This window comes from Microcaecilia unicolor, chromosome 6, assembly GCF_901765095.1.
Source record: "Microcaecilia unicolor chromosome 6, aMicUni1.1, whole genome shotgun sequence".
In the NCBI taxonomy this organism is placed as follows: domain Eukaryota; kingdom Metazoa; phylum Chordata; class Amphibia; order Gymnophiona; family Siphonopidae; genus Microcaecilia; species Microcaecilia unicolor.
This window is the reverse complement of record NC_044036.1, coordinates 312,309,229-312,329,388: the sequence shown is the minus strand read 5'-3', so window position 1 is coordinate 312,329,388 and position 20,160 is coordinate 312,309,229. Positions and strand designations below refer to the sequence as shown.

At 44.0% G+C, this 20,160-nt stretch overlaps 1 protein-coding gene across 1 annotated transcript in view; it reads left to right on the top strand.

Annotated features, from left to right (window-relative positions):
- Nucleotides 1-1,699: 1,699 nt before the first annotated feature.
- The window catches only part of SEC14L1 (SEC14 like lipid binding 1), a 176,515-nt gene continuing 158,054 nt past the window's right edge, over nt 1,700-20,160 (top strand). The window contains exon 1 of the mRNA XM_030208147.1: nt 1,700-1,719. The gene's annotated coding sequence lies outside the window, so the exon portion shown is untranslated. The remainder of the gene's footprint in view (nt 1,720-20,160) is intronic.

The following is a 20,160-nucleotide window of genomic DNA, read 5'->3' as shown; positions in this document are numbered from 1 at the left end:
TATCAAAATCAGTCATCAAGATCTTACGATAATGTACTGAAATATACCGGTATGTCTCATTTCATGCAGAAGTTGCACATATGACACCTTTGCTTTCAGGCAGTGATATGCGAAATATAAACCATTTTAGATTCTCCAAACCTGAGCGACCTTGTTTTAATTTCCCAACTCTCTCCTGAAGGCCCATCTAACAGGTCTGATTTCAGGATAGCTGCAATGAATGTATATGAGAGAGATTTGCATACACTGGAGACCCAGCGTATGCAAATCTATCTCATGCATAATCATTGCAGCAATCCAGAAACTCTCTCTGAATAGGTGTGCCTAGAGGGCTGGGGAAAACATTGTTCTAGGGCACATGGCAATATTTGCCTTGCTGCTTTTTCACAGCTCTTGTTGTAGATGTTTGTATTCTGGGTGTTACTATTTTGTGGTGTGTGTGTTTGTTTGCTCACTCCCTACTGTGGTTGGTTTGTGTTAACTCAGAGTGCCTGGGGGTGGGGGGGGGGGGAGTTTGTGTTGCAAGGTCTCCAAAATTTGAAGATTTGATTTTTATATAGTGAGTGAGTGCTTCTCTGCCCTCTCCTGGAGGCAGACCTAACCTGTCAGATTTTCAGGATTACCACAGTGAATATGCATGAAATAGATCTGCATACATAGTGCCACAATTATGGCTAGACAGATCGGGATGGGCTGGAGTGGGCTTCAATGGTAACTCCAATAGTTGGGGAATAAGACCAGTGCCCAGAAATATTAAGATCAAGTATGTAGAGTTTATATCACATCACATTCAGTGAGTTTATCTTGCTGGGAAGACTGGATGGACCATACATGTCTTTACTGGTCATCATCTACTATGTTACTATTTATTTATTTAGATTTTTCTCACACCTTTTCCAGTAGTAGCTCAAGGTGAGTTACATTCAGGTACACTGGATATTTCTCTGTCCCAGGAGGGCTCACAATCTAAGTTTGTACCTGAGGCGATGGAGGATTCAGTGACTTGCCCAAGATCACAAGGAGCAGCAGTGGGATCTGAACCGGCCACCTCTGGATTGTAAGATCCGTGCTCTAACCACTAGGCCACTCATCCACTCCACCTAGGGTGCCTGGTTGGTTTCCTGGCATGTCAGGGGAACCAGTGCACTGGAAATGCTGGCTCCTCCCACGACTAAAGGGCTTGCATTTGGTCGTTTCCGAGATGGGTGTCCTTGGTTTCCTTTCTACTATGTATATACAAATCTATCTTCCTGGTGTGCCTCAGGGAGAGGGTTGAGGAGCACTGTGATAAGTAGTAAGGGGAAGCCTCTGAGGTCTACTCTATTCATTATTGGAGATGTTCTGTGTGAAGTGTTTGTTTGCAGAACAGGAGGTACTTATGTTTGCAGTTAATGACAGACTGGACACCTCACTCCCATTTATATATATAAGTTTTTAATACAAAGAGAACTTGAACAAAAAAGTAACACACAACTTTTTAAAGATAGAAGCAGTGTAGGTATACATTTCTTTAGATGAGGGAAAGCAATGAAGAATCATCTGATGTATTGTAGCTGTATAGCACTTGTGTTGAGTGCGTGTCTCACAGATTTAAGAGTTCTGGCAATATGAGCCCAAGGAGGACCAGACTTTCAAAACTGAAGAAACATTTCCACATTTAGAGGCTGCAGCTTCTTTCTTACAGAGGCAAATTTAACCGCACCATTCGTATATGTTAAGGTTAGTATTATCCTTCCAAAGGGAGATATCCATTCACGTAATTAAGGTGAGCATGATGTTAAATAATTTTTAGCAGATGTTGATGGTATTGAAATATCAGGAGTCACAAGGCATAGGATTTTGTATGAGAGGTGGCCTTTTATAGAAAATATGCTAGATATTTTCCCCATACTGAAGCCCAAAATATTTTGAGGTTGCAACAGTAATAAATCATATGCGAAAGTGATCTGATTTCTTTAGAGCAAGACCTGCATTTGTTAGATGTGACGTCCGGTAAGTTAGCAGTTTTTGCAGGTGTCAAACGCACTTCATGAAGTGTGAAGTCAGAGCAGCTGACAAGGACAGACGGAGTATTGTAGACCAGTAAAGTTCCCATTCAACTTGAGTTAGTTCCAGTTCCAATTCAAATTCACAGGCTTTTTCTATTCTGATGCACCTCGCCTCCCATGTAGGAAGATTGGCTGAGTGGTGCTGTCATGGAATTACAATAGCAGTTTTACTAGGAGGTTTCATTTGGTCAAGGTTTCTTTGTTGCATGTGGGGCTCTAGAGCTTTTTCTTATAAAGTTTTTATAGGAAAGTTTTATAGGCAGTTTAAAGCTCCTAGATAACTCTTTATACATATCTTGGCTGGAGCTTATGCTCAACTTGTTTAAGAAAGAAACCCATAAATACCTAGCAAAATGAGGCGATTTTTCAATAGCCTGAATCGCCATAAAGCATGCAGCTTACTTTTGTATTCACTGACCTTGGAGCTCCTTGTCAAAGAGCAAAACCAATATGGGTGGCTTCCATTTAAAAACTGCCTAAAAGCACAGGTGACAGAACAGGGTGTTCATTTGAAAATGTAAATGTGCTTATGCTGTTTACTCTCCTGACCTAAACCCATCCCTGGGAAAGGTTCCTTTTGAAGCAGGCCAAAAGTATGTGCACTGTGAAAGCCTGCTTATCATTTTTGCAATGCTGAGGTTGACTGTTCTCAACCAGAACAGTCCAGCTGGCCAGCTTTTAAATATTGCCACTCCATGAGGTTAAATTAGGGCATCGGAGCCAGACAGATGAAATGTGGCTTCCCAAACCAGTCGTGGGGTTCTCCCAGCTGCTCAGTTTTTCAGGATAGCCACAATGAATATGTGTGAAAAAAATTGCATGCAATGGAAACAGTGCATTCATGCTTACCTCGTTAATATCCATTGCAGATATTTTGAAAACCTGATTGGCCGAGGGTTCCACAGGACAGGTTTGGGAACACAAACCACTGTTCTAAGACATAAAGAGGGGCATAATCGAAAGGGGTGCCCAAGTTTTCCCGATGACGTCCTCGCAGGACGTAACGGCGAAGGAGCGGGGAAACCCGTATTATCGAAACAAGATGGGTGTCCATCTTTCGTTTCGATAATACGGTCGGGGACACCCAAATCACGAAATTTAGGTCGACCTTAGAGATGGTTGTCCTTAGAGATGGTCATCCCCGATTTTCGGCGATAATGGAAACTGAGGACGCCCAGTTCAGAAACGACCAAATGCAAGCCCTTTGGTCATGGGAGGAGCCAGCATTTGTAGTGCACTGGTCCCCCTGACATGCCAGGACACAAACCGGGTACCCTAGGGGGCACTGCAGTGGACTTTAGAAATTGCTCCCAGGTGCATAGCTCCCTTACCTTGTGTGCTGAGCCCCCCAAAACCCACTCCCCACAACTGTACACCACTACCATAGCCCATATGGATGAAGGGGGGGCACCTACATGTGGGTACAGTGGGTTTCTGGTGGGTTTTGGAGGGCTCATGTTTACCACTACAAGTGTAACAAGTAGGGGGGAATGGGCCTGGGTCCGCCTCCCTGAAGTGCACTGCACCCACTAAAACTGCTCCAGAGACCTGCATACTGCTGTCATGGAGCTGAGTATGGCATTTGAGACTGGCATAGATGCTGGAACAATATTTTTAAATTGTTTTTTGAGGATGGGAGGGGGTTAGTGACCACTGGGAGAGTAAGGGGAGGTCATCTGGTCATTTAGGACACATTTTTGTGGCTTGGTCGAAAGAAAAAAAGGACCAGGTAAAGTCCCAAGTGTTCGTCAGGGACGCCCTTCTTTTTTCCATTATTGGTCGAGGACGCCCATGTGTTAGGCACGCCCTAGTCCCGCCTTTCCTATGCCTCCGACACGCCCCCGTGAACTTTGGTCATCCCCGCGACAGAAAGCAGTTGAGGACATCCAAAAATCGGCTTTCGATTATACCGATTTGGGCGACCCTGTGAGGACACCTATCTCCCGATTTGTGTTGAAAGATGGGCGCCCTTCTCATTCGAAAATAAGCCTGCAAGAAAACAAAGCTGTTGACCTCAGTTCTGCGAGCCTTGTTTAAAGCAGAGTACTGGAGGAGATATAGGTGCTCATTTTCAAAGCACTTAGACTTACAAAGTTACGTGGAGGGGCATTTTCGATAGTGCATCAAGTTGGACGTTGGACATTTTGTGCTAAACATACCAAATTCTAATAGGAAATATGCCCATTTTTGAAAAAAGAAAAACATCTATCTTTTTTTATTTTTTAAATTCCGTTTCAAACTAGAGAGTTGCACGGGGACAGAAATCCAATCCATCCCTGCTGGAATCTAACCCATCCCTGCCGCAAATAATCTCCTCCAACCCAGCCCCAGGCTCACGCAGTCACTTCCGCACTGCAGTCACTTTGCCTCCCCCCCCCCCCCCCCAAGAAAGAGATCTGCATGAACTATTTATTTTTATTATTTTGACTTATGAAAACCACTTGTTGCTGAAATGCTCAAAACGGAATAATCCATTTGTACAAAAGAGATGAGGTGAAGATGTGATTCCATGTGCCCCAGTGAAAGGAGAGTTTACTTCCAATCTTTGAAACACCAGGCTTCCCAAGGCAGAATACATTAGTTAAAATGAACCCATCAGTAAACAGGATATCCTCACTGAAATTTGGCCATCTATTACTGTATTGTATAGAACAGTGTAGAAAAATGAGCACAAAACACAGCCTTTATTAGTGCGGTTTCTACCAGCAATAATTTTTAAAGCTGTTTTAGTGGTATTCAGATTTATTTCATGATATTTATATCTACATATGGGAAGCTTTCAAATAAATTAAAAGGCTGTCAAATAAGTAAAAAGAAAAAAATCTTTTGTCCTCCATCTTTAAGGTTTTGCCTACCAACTAAAGTCTTGTCTGCCATTTTAAACAAGTAGCAGCAGCGAAATGGATCAGCGGCAGTGGGCAGGAAAGAGTGTCCCGAAGCAAACCACTATGTGCGGGGAGGGAAAGCATAGGCCGGTTCAATTGTGTGGTTCTGCAGGAACCTTGTAGGACCCGGGTCCATCCCCATAGGATCCCTGTGAACTCCAGTCCATCCCTGTGGGATCCCAGTGGGATTCCTGTTGTCCCCGCTCCCGTGCAGCTCTCTCTTTCGAACAAGGTTTACTGCTTTGTGCGTTTATCGTTTTAGACCATTAAAAAAAATGCACTCCATAAAAATGCACAAAATGAAGTCATTGGGATGTAGGAGGGGCCAGCATTTTTAGCAGACTGATCCCTCAGATATCCCAGGAGAACTAAGGAGCACTGTTGTGGATTTCATATAAATGCTCACCATTGCTCCCTTATCTTATCTGCTGAGCCCTCCAAAACCCACTGCCCCCAACTGTACACCACTATAATACTCTTACACCTATATTTATTTATTGCATTTGTATCCCACGTTTTCCCACCTCTTTGCAGGCTCAATGTGGCTTACAATAAATACATCATGGATACTGGAAATAAGAAGAGGATATACATTTGGTTTTACAGAAGGATTTTGGGTTACATGGTCATGAAATACAAGATAGTGGTATTACAGAAGACATTATCAGACATTAGAAATACAAGATAGTGGTGTAGCAGAGACATTAGATGCGTTACTACGTTTCTGGGTATATTTGGAGATTTTTACATGTTTTGATCTTTGTGGTATATCTTTTCAAAGAGATGAGTCTTTAGTAGTTTACGGAAGTTGGCCAATTCATAGGTCGCTTTCAAATAGTGTGGTAGCCATATATATATATATATATATATATATGTGTGTGTACAGTGGGTTTCTGGTGTCATCTGGTCATTAGGGGCACCTTTTTGTATCTTATTTGTTAGAAAAAACATGTCTAGACCAAAATGTCAAAGTTTCCGCCCTAGACATTTTGGTTCTATTCCATTATGGCTGTAAAACATCCATGTTTTGGGCATGCCCTGATCCTACCTTTGAAACACCCCTGACATGCCCCCTTCAGATGAAATGCATAGATATGCTTCTGCAAAACCAGGTTTCAAAAATACTGATTTGGACATTTTGAGAAGAAATCTGTCCAAATGGTGCTTTATGACGTTCTGGACATTTTTCTCTTTTGAAAATGAATCCCATAGTAACCTGTGGAACTTTGTAAGTCTAAATGCTTTGAAAATACACCTCAGCCTGGCTTTGGTCATGAAGAAATTAATAGAAGTAACATGAAAATTGAAGGTTGTAGAATGTTTAGAATTCAATACAGTACAGGAACTGAAGCACATGATAGAGGTATATAAAATAATGAGTGGAGTGGAACAGGTGGATGTGAAGCGTCTGTTCACGCTTTCCAAAAATATTAGGACTAGGGGGCATGCGATGAAACTACAGTGTAGTAAATTTAAAACAAATCGGAGAAAATTTTTCTTCACCCAACGTGTAATTAAACTCTGGAATTCGTTGCCGGAGAAAGTGGTGAAGGCGGTTAGCTTAGCAGAGTTTAAAAAGGGGTTGGACGGTTTCCTAAAGGACAAGTCCATAAACCGCTACTAAACGGACTTGGAAAACTCCAAAATTCCAGGAATAACATGTATAGAATGTTTATACGTTTGGGAAGCTTGCCAGGTGCCCTTGGCCTGGATTGGCCGCTGTCATGGACAGGATGCTGGGCTCGATGGACCCTTGGTCTTTTCCCAGTATGGCATTACTTATGTACTTATGCACAGAGCCTTGTCATTAGGAGATCAAACTTAGCTATTCTTGTTATACAAGTATAAAATTAATTAATACACTTGTACAGAAAAGTCACATGGTGAAAACACAGAATAAAAGAAAACAAACAATAAAAGAGAATTGAAACCATTGCAGCTTGTAACTTAACTTCACAATATATAGGAGAGGCCAAGCCAAAAGCTCCAAAGAAATATCTGCATTAAACACAAAGAAGGGTGAATCTGTCAACCCTGGACCCAGAAATGTATCATTCCTTGAGTGTACCACCATCGCCTACAGGAGTTGGGAGGAGTAGCCTAGTGGTTAGGGTGGTGGACTTTGGTCCTGGGGAACTGAGTTCCATTCCCACTTCAGGCACAGGCAGCTCTAAATGTGACTCTGGGCAAGTCACTTAACCCTCCATTGCTGCATTGAGCCTGCCATGAGTGGGAAAACACAGGGTACAAATGTAACAAAATACAAATGTTATTCTAACCCCAGACCCTCAAACATTTTTTTGCTAGCTAGGAAGGAAGTCAGCTGTACAGGTTGAAACATACGGGTGAAGATTTTTACACTGGTTTTTGCAGTGTAGTCATAGTAACAAATAGTAACATAGTAGATGACGGCAGAACAAGACCTGCACAGTCCATCCAGTCTGCCCAACAAGATAAACTCATATGTGCTACTTTTTGTGTATACCTTACCTTGATTTGTACCTGTCCTTTTCAGGGCACAGACCGAATAAGTCTGCCCAGCACTATCCCCGCCTCCCAACCACCAGTCCCGCCTCCCACCACCGGCTCTGGCACAGACCGTATAAGTCTGCCCAGCACCATCCCCGCCTCCCGCCACCTGCTCTGCCACCCAATCTCTGCTAAGCGCATTCCTTGAGTGTACCACCATTGCCTACAGGAGTCGGGAGGAGTGGCCTAGTAGTTAGGGTGGTGGACTTTGGTCCTGGGGAACTGAGGCAGTGGCGTACCAAGGGGGGGCGGTCTGCCCCGGGTGCACGCCTGTCAGCTGAGTTCGCTAACTTCGCTGCAGCTCCCTCTGCCCTGGAACAGGTTACTTCCTGTTCCGGCCAGGGCAGAGGGAGCTGCAGCGAAGTTAGTGAACTCAGCTGACAGGCGCATGCTGCGGCACCCCCCCCCCCAGTGGCGTGCACCCAGGGGGGGTGTCATTTCACTGGGGGGGGGCCGCACTGCACCCGTGAGGGGGCGCATCGACGATCCGCCCTGGGTGTCATGCCGGCTAGGATCGCCGCTGAACTGAGGAACTGAGTTCGATTCCCACTTCAGGCACAGGCAGCTCCTTGTGACTCTGGGCAAGTCACTTAACCCTCCATTGCCCCATGTAAGCCGCATTGAGCCTGCCATGAGTGGGAAAGCACAGGGTACAAATGTAACAAAATAAAAATGTTATTCTAACCCCAGACCCTCAAACATTTTTTTGCTAGCTAGGAAGGAAGTCAGCTGTACAGGTTCAAACAAGATTTTTACACTGGTTTTTACAGTGTAGTGAGAACATTGTCATTGATCTTACAGTGAGCTAGAAATTAGAGCTTTTTGCAGATGGATAAGATGTGTGGCAGAGATAAGGGAGAGTGAAAAAAAAAACACCTTGTTTGTAGTTCTGATTCACCTTTTACAGTGATAGCTCAAGGCAAAATGCAATAATTGAAACAAGACTAAAGTGTGTTAGTGCAATGGTTGCAGTTCGGCAGGCTGGTGCTGTGTGCTTTGCCATGCAGTGTGCATATTTCATAATCTTGTTGACTCCAGTAAGCTTAATGTACCCTCAGGGCTTGGCCGAGCTATAGCTGTGCTGTGTGTGATTAGTGTTCCCCCACCTCATCTTGCCCATTTCGCCACTGTCAATGAGAGGAGACGGTGGGCTGGGAGCAATCTTTGCACCCTCTCCATATTTGTGCCCTGAGTGGCCACACTGCTCCCATAGCACCAAATACAATATGTAGTGCAGGTGGGGGCTAGCATCAACAGAATAGTGGAGGAGTGGCCTAGTGGTTAGGGTGGTGGACTTTGGTCCTGGGGAACTGGAACTGAGTTCGATTCCCACTTCAGACACAGGCAGCTCCTTGTGGCTCTGGGCAAGTCACTTAACCCTCCATTGCCCCATGTAAGCCACATTGAGCCTGCCATGAGTGGGAAAGTGCAGGGTACAAATGTAACAAAAATAAAATAGATACTATTGGAGATTCTACATGGAATGTTGCTGTTCCTGTTCCACTAGCAACATTCCATGTAGAAGGCTACGCAGTCTTCTGTTTCTGTGAGTCTGACGTCCTGCTCGTACGTGCAGGACGTCAGACTCGCAGAAGCCTACGCGGCCACATTGGTGATCTGCAAGGGCCGACTTCTACATGGAATGTTGCTAGTGGAATAGCAACATTCCATGTAGAATCTCAAATAGTAGCAACAGTGGAGGAGTGGCTTAGTGGTTAGGGTGGTGGACTTTGGTCCTGGTGAACTGTGGAACTGAGTTCAATTCCCACTGGAGGCACAGGCAGCTCCTTGTGACTCTGGGCAAGTCACTTAACCCTCCATTGCCCCAGGTACAAATAAGTACCTGTATATAATATGTAAGCCGCATTGAGCCTGCCATGAGTGGGAAAGTGCGGGGTACAAATGTAACAAAAAAATAGGGTGTAAATTCAAACTGTTCAGTTTAAGGTGTGATGTGGACTGAGAGAGGCTAGAACTGTGCCTTGAGCTAGGTCTTGAGCAGCAATTTGACTTATCAAGGACCAGTATATGCCCCACTCTACATATGCAAAATATAAATGGGTAGATAATAATTTTAGCCATTTTAATCCAAGGCCCCTTTAGTTTCTCATTTCCTTACTACTTTAACAAAAATTGGTGCAACTTTCTAACAGGGAAGCTGTGGCCAGACAGATGAACAAATGCCAGAATCCATAGTTACTTTATGAGATGCATCTGAAGCACACACTTGGAGCACTGATACATAATGCTGTGTGTAAGCTATTAATTATCAAGGGGAGGAATGAAGGTAGAGCAGGAGTTTGTGGAGAGAAAATTAGTTGGGCAAAGTGCAGATGATGGAACATTACCCAGTTTTGGACATTCAGGGAACTAGAGCAGCAGCAGCAGTCCAGAGATGTTTTAGCAAATACACCATATACCCCCCAGTGAGAGAATTAGACCCTGACTTTGTGAAGAAAGCCTATAACACAGGCTCAGCCTCTCCAACTTCCAAGCCAGCCCTGGTCCTTTTTTTTTAGGGGGGGAGGGGGAACTAGGACTTAATTCAGAAAGGGTTGAAAAATATAGCATTTCCTTAGATGAGGAAGTGTGCCTTTCACCGCTGAAGCATACAGTAACTAAGCCTGCCATAAAGAGGAATTCAAGATAAGGCCAGTTTTAAAACAGTGACCAATTTGCCATATTAAGGGAAATTATTGCAAAGTTGTACTCGGCCATTAGCTGATTTCTTGGACACCGGAAATGTACTAGACCCATTTCAGTCAGGCTTCTGTCACTTACATAGAACAGAAACAGTATTACTGTTGTTTGTGGGAAAACAACAGAGCAGATCAGTGGAAAGTCCACATGAATTTTATTAATGAGATCATAAAAGAGCCCGACACAGGCCGTGTTTCGCCCAATAGGGCTGCGTCAGGGGCTATTCAAAGATCCTTATTGTCAATACTTAAATATGTATCAGTACGTTGTCATAAATATGTAGGGGACCACAAGTCTATCCTTTCAAATGCTAGATTAAAAAAACAGCCGATAGCCACACATCCAGGTGCCGACATCACGGCACCGTCACATTAGAAGCCACAGATCTCAGCAACTCGTACAGCCCTGGGAGCAGCTGTTGCTCTTTCCCTTTAATATCAATATCCAGTTTTTTTTTATATAACTTTAGCAAGAGTTCAGACTTTAATTATTACATTTCCCCATGTGATGATCAGATTCTATGTCCAAGATGTTAGATGGTTAAAATCAGTGCTACCCAGGGCTTTTTTTTTTTGAGGGGGTGCTCGGGGGTACTGAGTACAGGCACCTTTTCCAGTGTCTGCTAAAATTGACCCATGGACCACAAGTTTTAATGAAAGAGCTCAGGCTCAAGACACCAATTCTGCCTTGTCATAGATTCTGTGACTGGTTGCAGACGGCCTGGCTATTGTGGAGTGAGTCCCTCAGTGATCACCCCACCCCTGAAGGGTGGCCTGGCATTTGAGTACCGGCACCTTTTTTGCTAGAAAAATTGCACTGGTGCTACTCAACCTGTCCTGCAAGAACCCCAACCATCCACAATCAATATACATGAGATTGATTGGTATACACTGTCTCTTTGCTATGCACATTTATCTCATGAATATTCATTGTGGATATCCTGAAAACCTGAATGGCTGGGGTTCCCCCTGGACAGGTTTGGCAATCACTGGTCTAAACCAATGGTTCTCAACCCAGTCTTCAGAACCAGAGCAAGCAGTGGGTCGAATGGATGGGGGAAAAATGGGTGTGTTGGATGGGTCTAGAGTCTGTATATTAAAAACATGACGTTTCTCTCTTTCTTTTTTTTTTGGGGGGGGGGGGGGGCTGGGGACTACCTACACATAGTAACATAGTAAATGATGGCAGATAAAGACCTGAATGGTCCATCCAGTCTGCCCAACAAGAGAAACTCATTTTACATGGTATGTAATACTTTATATGTATGCCCGAGTTTGATTTGTCCCTGCCTTTCTCAGGGCACAGACCGTAAACGTCTGCCCAGCACTGTTCTGTTCAAACTCCAATTTCAAATATCACTTCTCTGTTACAGTGGTCATGTCCATATAGTATCTTTCCTGGAGAATTTGAACCACTTCAATGGTGAGGACAGCACAGTGACAGATTTCCCATACTTCAGAAATTGCTGGGAGGCTATTTGTGATTCCCAATTCATCTACTCAATGTGAAAGGCATTTCAGTGCCTTCAGTGCTCATAAGACACAATGAAACAATATGTATCCAGAAACTACAGGCATTGTGGAGGAGTAGCCTAGTGGTTAGTGCAGTGGACTTTGATCCTGGGGAACTGAGTTCAATTCCCACTGCAGCTCCTTGTGACTCTGGGCAAGTCACTTAACCATTGCCCCGGTACAAAATAAGTACCTGAATATATGTAAACCGCTGTAGTTGCGACTGTAGTTGCAAAAACCTCAGCAAGGCAGTATATCAAGTCCCATTTCCCTTTCCCTATTTGAGATTCTACATGGAATGTTGCTACTATTGAGATTCTGTTGCTACTGTTTGAGATTCTACATGGAATGTTGCTATTCCACTAGCAACATTCCATGTAGACGCCTGTCCTTGCAGATCAGCTGCACAGGCTTCTGTTTCTGTGAGTCTGAGGTGCAGGACGTCAGACTCACAGAAACAGAAGCTTGCACAGCCGCATTGCTGATCTGCAAGGACAGGTTTCTACATGGAATGTTGCTAGTGGAGGAGAAGCCTAGTTGTTAGTGCAGTGGACTTTGATCCTGGGGAACTGAGTTTGATTCCCACTGCAGTTCCTTGTGATTCTGGGCAAGTCACTTAACCCTCCATTGCCCCTGGTACAAAATAAGTACCTGAATATATGTAAACTGCTTTGAATGTAGTTGCAAAAACCTCAGACAGGTGGTATATCAAGTCCCATTTCCCTTCCCTTCCCCCTTCAGTGAAGGAAATATGAGCAAGCTACTGAAGTGACTTATGCAACAGTTACAGAATTGTTACTGATGTTCAGTGTATTGTGGGGTGGTTCATGGTGAGTCAATTTGTGTGACCCATTGCTTGCTCTGCTCAGAACACATCCAGCCCGTTTAGATTTCAGGGTATCAGCAGTGAATATGCATGAGATAAATATGTATACAAGGGAAGCAGTGTATGCAAATGTGTCTCATACATCTTTTTTGTAGATATCCTGAAAACCAGACTGGCTGGGTGTGTCCTGCCAACTGGATTGAGAACCCCTAATCTCTGTGCCAGAGCCGGTGGAGGGAGGCGGGGCTGGTGGTTGGGAAGCGGAGATAGTGCTGAGCAGACTTATATGGTCTGTGCCCTGAAGAGCACAGGTACAAATCAAAGTAGGGTATACACAAAAAGTAGCACATATGAGTTATCTTGTTGGGCAGACTGGATGGACCGTGCAGGTCTTTTTCTGCCGTCATCTACTATGTCTTGGTGAAATCACTGCTTGGCTGTGTGACCATACATTAAAATGGAACGTCAAGCAGAAGTCTTGTGGCTGGGCAAAGCTTGAGATCTTGGATTAATTCCTACCAGGGTTATACAAACTAAAGATTTAACAGTAGATTTAGATTCTGACCTGAGTGTGTACTCTCAAGAAGCAGTACCGGCTTGGGCATCTTTTGTTAAGCTTAATGCCTTCTGCAAGCTAAGTTCCTAGCCATCACAAGAAAATCTTTGGACAATAACACAATCTCTCCTATCATGGCTTTATTGCTATTAATTGATAGGTGTCGGATTGCTGCTGAAATGGTAAGTGCCTTCAAATTGTGCAAATCACTACAACTCATGCCTGTGGGACTATGGGTCTTTTAGTCTTCAATATTTTACATCAGCTAACTACAGAGATCTGGATAAAGTTTAGACTACTTTTTAGGGTGTACAGAACATTGTACAGATTGGGACCTGGTTACCCACACTAAGCAGTCATCTCTACATCATACCTAAGGAATTCAGTGGTTCCTAATAGGACAGAAGCTTAGCTGCAACATACTGGGGAAGGGCATTTTCAATCATAAGACCCTTCTGGTAAGAATCACCTATAATGCCATAGATTGAAGGTCTAGCTCTTTAAACAGGCTTATTTTGATTGTCTGGCTATTGCACATGGACAAGAGTCTGAGACTCAAAGACATGGATGTTCTTTGAGATGAGATACAGGTAATTATATTGGGGGCCAGAGGGAAAAATGGGATGCTGGATAAGGTTGGCTATATTTTGGTTTTGGCTGTGGGCTATTGTTTATAAACTGCCTCAGCTTTCTTCAAAACAAGGCAACACATACAACTGAAGAATAAGTATGTTTTATAACCCAGGGGAAAAATATGATATCTTGGGAACCACACAGCCAGTTGTGTTTTCAGAATGTCCACAGTGAATACGCATGTACTGAGTTTCCAGTGCATGCAGACTTCATGTACTTTTATGGTTGTATATCCTAAAACTTCAACCAGCTGTGGAGTCCTCGGGGCAGCTTTTAGGAACCATGTGCCTGAGAAATTCAAATATTACAAAGATATGTGTCCAAGAATCCAATATTTGTTTTCAGTGGAAAAGAGATTCTAGGTATGAGGCATAGGTCGGTGATTCCTACTCAGTGTTTTCTGGTGCTGTTCCCTACATGGCATTGGGCCCTCAGTCCTAGCTACACCACTGCCACACACACTTAACAGTAAAGCCCAACTCCTACAGGGCACACTACTATCCATTGTCAGGTTCCCTTTAGAGTGAAGGGGGAAAAAACCCTGTAACTGAGATGGCTCAAAAGGAAAACATACACTGTATTTTCTAAACTCAGCAACACATTTACATGAAAATCACAATTAAACTTATCATAGCAAGGCTCCTGACAAATCACAATGAATTTTTTTTTCCTCCTATCCCAAGTCCCATATCGATGCATCAGGAAACATTTACTCCCTTGCTCCAAGAAACACTGTCTTAAAGGATCTAAAATACAGCCTCAAAAGGGCTTCCTTGTCTTGTGAGAATATTTCACTACCTTTTATCACAGTTTTATAATTCCCAACTTGAAAGAAAATTAGTCAAAAACAGATTTCAAATTACACCCTGTAAGAGGAGAACTCTTACAGGGTGTACCTGTATATGTAAGCCGCATTGAGCCTGCCATGAGTGGGAAAGCGCGGGGTACAAATGTAACTAAAAAAAAAAAAAAAAAAACCTAAAGAATTTCGATGTAATTGGACTCTTCTGAACCACAAAAATAGAGAGGAAGAGCACAAAATCACAAAGGCAATCTTAAATGCCTGCAATCAATAAAAGAGAAGGAACTCATACACACACGCGTGTAGGCAGATGGAACTTACAAATGTTTGTGTTTAATAATGCTGAATGTTCTCTCGGCTCAGTCAGCGAGCTGTTAATAATCACTACACCCCAGGAAGCCAAGCATTAATTAGCACCAGATCCAGTAGGAACAGTATGTATTTTTTCTACCCTTATTTTTCAAACAAAACACCTCAAGTTGCACTGGCTCAAAAATGATTTGTTTTCCAATGAAAAGCAAGGCACTTGCAAGGAAGTCTGAGGAAAATTCTGCAATGATAGAAATAACCAGTTGCTACAGTTTCAAACATATTTTTTTTTCACCTTAGTAACATTTCCTTTTCCCCATCTGGAAATATTCTAAAGGTCTGGCCCCATAAATAAATTAGGGACCCTTTTACTAAATCACGTTACATGCTAAAACGTGCTTAGGGGCTTTTTTTTTTACCAATCTGCAGTAAATAGTGGCCTTAGTGGGTGTTTACGTGGGTCATTCCTGCATGCTAAAGACACTTTTACCACATGAGTAAAGTGGCCAAATTTCCGATTCTTTCTATTAATGGTCACGTGCTAATTTTGGTGCCTGGTGTCACTTCCAACACAAAATCGAGAAGGCAGAAGGTCCAACTGGCTGGAGAATTTATTGTAGTCAGAACTCCTGCGATTTCTCATAGTGGTGTCTTTGTTCCTCCACCTCAAGAGGTTTTCTCCTGTCGCACACTAATTTTACCATTATCGTGTGGCCATTAGTGAATGACCCCCTACCACAACCTGTTTTGTAGGCAGTAAGGGACCGTTATTCAAAGCGATTTAAGTGGGCAGAAGCCTCTCCTGCCCACTTAAATAGCTTCTCGCCACCTAACCGGGAATATTCAGTGGCACGACCAGGCAGTGCCGCTGAATATCCCCTGAGACCACCCAAACAAAAAGTGGGCAGGTCAGGGGTGGTGCTGGGGAAGAGCCCCAGGCTATGCAGATGCCGGCAATATTCACTGCCAGCACCTGCGTAGCTATGCGGGTGCCTGCTCTGAATATCAGGCCAGCACCCACATAACCTTTTGTTTTCTTTAAAACAAAAAGCAGCCCCTGAGCCCCCCCATGCCATTGTCCCCTCCTTCCCTCCCCCAGCCCACATCAAAAAGACCCCTTCCCCCCAACCATGAAGGTAAGCCCCCAGGCTTACCTATATCCCTGGTGGTCCAGTGGGGTTGTTGGGGGCAGGAGTGCAGATCCCTCGCTCCTGAGTGTACAAAGTAATCAGCGCACTGCAATGTAGCTGCATTAACCAATTAGTGCAGAACACACTTACTGTCTGTCCCCAGACCCGCCCCAGTGCTAAAAAAACAAGAAATTATTTTTTAGTGAGTGGGTAGCATGCACCAATGCCAAAATTACCACAGGATGCCTGAGCATGCCCCGCGGTAAGACATTTTAAGCAGAAGTAAGCATGCATTGATGCTTACCGCAGCTTAGTAAAAAGACTCCTTAATGTGGGAAAAAAGGCATACTGCAAAATATGGTAATTTGCCTATAAGGGCACACTAATTATGGGCTATATATTTTTTTTGTTATTTTATCTTGAGGGAGTATGTCATGGGTGGGGATTGGTGTGGAAGCATTACCCAGCTTGTATGTTTGCATTAGTGCATGCTAACTGGATAATGCAGACTTAATGCAAGAGAACTTTGCACCTCCTACATAAGTATTGCCGTACTGGGAAAGACCAAAGGTCCATCAAGCCCAGCATCCTGTTTCCAACAGTGGTCAATCCAGGTCACAAATACCTGGCAAGATCCCATAAAAGTTCAATACATTTTATACTGCTTATCCAAGAAATAGTGGATTTTCCCTGTCCATTTAATAATGGTCTATGGACTTTTCTTTTAGAAAGCCGGCCAAACCTTTTTTTAAACTCTGCTAAGCTAACCGCCTTTACCACATTCTCTGGCAACGAATTCCAGAGTTTAATTACACGTTGAGTGAAGAAACATTTTCTCTGATTTGTTTTAAATTTACTACATTGTAGCTTCATCGCATGCCCCCTTGTCCTAGTATTTTTGAAAAGCATAAACAGACGCTTCATATCTACCCATTCAACTCCACTCATTATTTTATAGACCTCTATCATATCCTAAATAAGAGGCGGTAAGTACTCCTGTGTTAATATGTTTGCAGACCTCATGCACTAATAGAAAAATTAGCTTTGGACCTGCAAAAAGAGAAAAGCCCTATTTTGGGGCCATGTTTGAAATGGGCTTAGCACGTTTTAATGAAGGACTTTTCCGCATGCTAAGCCCATTTTTTAATGCTTTTGGTAAAAGCAGGGCTGCCGAGAGGGGGGCAGGAGGGCAAAAATTCCCCGGGCCCGACCTCCAAGAGGAAGTCTGGGCTCAGGCCTGGCACTGGTAAGCTTCTTCCTCCCTGCTTTCGGGTCTGTCCTCTCCTTTTCCTGTGTGCCACCCAGGACCTGAATGATTACATTAAAGTGATATTCACGTTAATGCAATCATCTGGGTCCTGACTCCCAGCACATAGGAGCACTGCCCGAGGGAACAGCAGTAATTCAGAAACTGGTGCGGGGGTGGCAGCCCAAGGGGGAGGGGGCGCACATGGTGGTCCAGTCCCGCCCTGGACCCGGCTGTGTCTCTCAGCGGCCCTGGGTAAAATGGCTTCTTAGCTCTTTCAAAAGAAAAGCATCCGAATTTAGGTTTTAAGTTTTGTTCACACATAGCTAACAATCCCCCCATTTACTAAGCTGTGCCGTAATGCCAACACAGCCGATTTCAAAGTGAATGGGCTGTGTCAGCGTTAGCGCATGGCAGCTGCTATCACAGCTTGGTAAACGGGGGGGGGGGGGGGGGGGGTGACTCTAGCCAGTTTCTACATTCCAACATTTGTGTTCCACTTAAACTGCACTGGTAAATCTTGAGCCTTTTCAATAGGTCTAACTAAGGGAGTGGAGGAGTGGCCTAGTCAGGGGTGTGCTGGTAAATTTTAACAACAGGCTCTTTCTCCAGACGTAGCCAGCTCTGCAGTTGGAAGGGCCAGGGGTGGCCGGGGGAGGGGGGGAGCAACACTTGCCTCTCTCTCCTCCCTCCCTTCGTGCGGGCACGCTAGGCATACCTTTGCTGGCAGCCACTAAATGGACTGCCACCACTCCCAACGTCTTGCTCTGAGCAGCATGCTGGAACTTCTCTCACATGCTCGAGAAGTCCCAGCCTGCTGCCCAGAGCTGGAAACAAGGAGCGGGGAGCAGCAGTAGTCTATTTACTTGGCTGGCAGGGCTCAGCATCCCCACCAGCAAAGTAAAAGATAATTCAGCAGGGGGCCCAAGCCCACATTTTGGAAGCCAGTTGTTAAAGTAGCCATGGAGGGCCCTACTTTAACAACCGGCTCCCAAAATTTTAAAAAACTTAACAACCGGCTCTTGCGAGCCTGTGAGAGCCTGCTCCAGCACACCACTGGGCCTAGTGGTTAGAGCACCGGTCTTGCAATCCAGAGGTGGCCAGTTCAAATCCCACTGCTGCTTCTTGTGATCTTGGGCAAGTCACTTAACCCTCCATTGCCTCGGGTACAAAATTAGATTGTGAGCCCTCCTGGGACAGAGAAATATCCAGAGTACCTGAATGGAACTCACCTTGAGCTACTACTGAAAAAGGTGTGAGCAAAATCTAAATAAAAGGGACAATACATTTCAGATGTTGGAGAGAGATCTGTCTCTGGCATATTCAGAGCTTCCTGGAGGAAGCACTTGCTTGTTTCAGTAGCAGCTAGTGAGTAGCTGATCCCATTGGAACTTCAGGAAAGTGAATCAAGTTGCACCATCCCCAGATTCTACATTAAAGACCTAAGGAGATGTGCTGGGGATTAAGGAATAGTTAGGGATGCAAGATATGATGGCATTCCCATCCAAAATGCCTAGATCTAAGATCTGTGCCCAAATTGGGGTGACCTTTATGGAGTCCAGGAGATAGCTATATAAATAGGACAGCAAAAAGCCTGTCCTAGATGTATCTCTAAAGCTATATGAACAGTAGCTGGATATCTCTGGCTATCCATAACAAGTGGCACTCATCACTGTATACATGTATTCAGTGTCACCACTTCTACAGATATGGCACTGAATATATATAAAAAAAAAGCCATGGCTGCAGTTTTTTAAAAAATGCTAACTGCTGGTTTTAGGGGAGGGAACACCACAGAAGCAGAGGATCGGCTATCACTACCTCAGAAGAAACCAGCCAAAGGAGTAGTGTAATCAGCAGGGCTCTTCCACAAAAGAACAGAAGGATGAGGAATATAATAATCAAAATCTTTATTCTCCAAGACCTGACAGAGTACTGTCGCTTCTTCCTCTTTAACATCAGCAAAATTCGACCCTTCCTTTCTGAGCACACCACCCGAACTCTCATCCACGCTCTCATTACCTCTCGCCTTGACTACTGCAACCTACTCCTCACTGGCCTCCCACTTAACCATCTATCCCCCCTTCAATCCGTTCAGAACTCTGCTGCACGTCTTATATTCCGCCTGAACCGATATACTCATATCACCCCTCTCCTCAGGTCACTTCACTGGCTTCCGATCAAATACCGCATACAGTTCAAGCTTCTCCTTCTTACATACAAATGCACTCAGTCTGCAGCCCCTCATTACCTCTCTACCCTCATTTCCCCTTACGTTCCTGCCCGAAACCTCCGCTCACAGGACAAATCCCTCCTCTCAGTACCCTTCTCCACCACCGCCAACTCCAGGCTCCGCTCATTCTGCCTTGCCTCACCCTATGCTTGGAATAAACTTCCTGAGCCCTTACGCCAAGCTCCCTCCCTACCCATCTTCAAATCCTTGCTCAAAGCCCACCTCTTCAATGTTGCTTTCGGCACCTAACTTTTATACCTTTTAGGAAATCTAGACTGCCCCAATTTGACTGCCCCTACTTGACTGACTGTACATTTGTCCTTTAGATTGTAAGCTCCTTGAGCAGGGACTGTCCTTCTATGTTAATTTGTACAGCGCTGTGTAACCCTAGTAGCGCTTTAGAAATGTTAAATAGTAGTAGTAGTAGTAGTGTTTCAGCATAAAGCCTACATCGGGGGTCTAAAAACAATGGACATGCATAAAAGGCATATATTAAAATATAAAATGGAAAAAAACCAGAAAATAAACATATATCTAAAAATGCATATGAATGTATAAAACCAAAAGTGACATGAGATGGTAACATGAGCACAATAAGATAATGAAATAATATGTAATGAATCAGATGGACAGAAACAATATTTACAAGACTAAAATGCTAATAGACAAGCATGTGGTGAAAAAACTTATATAAAAAATGTAAAAAACTCACTTGAAAAATGTTTCCAAATGAAAGGTAAAATAATAAAAAG